Raw genomic sequence first — 730 nt, 5'->3', positions numbered from 1 at the left:
ATTACCTTTGGCCTGCGACCAATTTTTTAGCTATCTCACGATGAGATAAATTTTGAGTTAAATAAAAATTCACTTTTTAAATTTCTAAACTCGCAAGTTTTTAACCACGTCCCATAGTTACAATAATTTTTTTTTATGACGTAACTGCTGGTACACAATTGAATATTGTCTACATAGAATATTGTCTGTATTATCTAATCTTAATAAAATATATTTAAAAGCGAAACTTGAATGAACGGGTTGAATATTAAACTGAGGCTATTCATGTGGACGGCGGCACGCATTAGTTCTTTTGTTTCCAACAAAGACAGACAAACAGCGCTTAGACAAATTCCGACTTGTTTATGTGTCGTTCGATAAACGTCACGGCGTACAACTTATATTTGATATTTATTAATACAAATTATCACGTGTAATTATAATACTCATAAAAAATAGGGTGAGGCTATTCAAGTGGCGGGCACTGTATGATTTATGACTAACATGCGTGCTTTGTACCTTGTTATTTATTTTTGCGCATCTTAAAAGCTGTTGTCAATATTGTTCTATTTTACGGCAGTTTTGTCAGCGATATTGTCCAGTGTTTTTGTAAAATCCAATCGTTTATTAGCTTCACGTGTTTGTTTGTAACCGACTCCTTTAGACTCGATTTTGATCCATTAAAAATGGTCACAGTTTAATTCGCATTTTGTACACGTATTAAGAATTGATCAGAAAACAATCCTTCTTC

The sequence above is a fragment of the Zerene cesonia genome, chromosome 5 (assembly GCF_012273895.1).
Source record: "Zerene cesonia ecotype Mississippi chromosome 5, Zerene_cesonia_1.1, whole genome shotgun sequence".
Taxonomy (NCBI): domain Eukaryota; kingdom Metazoa; phylum Arthropoda; class Insecta; order Lepidoptera; family Pieridae; genus Zerene; species Zerene cesonia.
Note: the sequence above shows the minus strand (reverse complement) of the source record.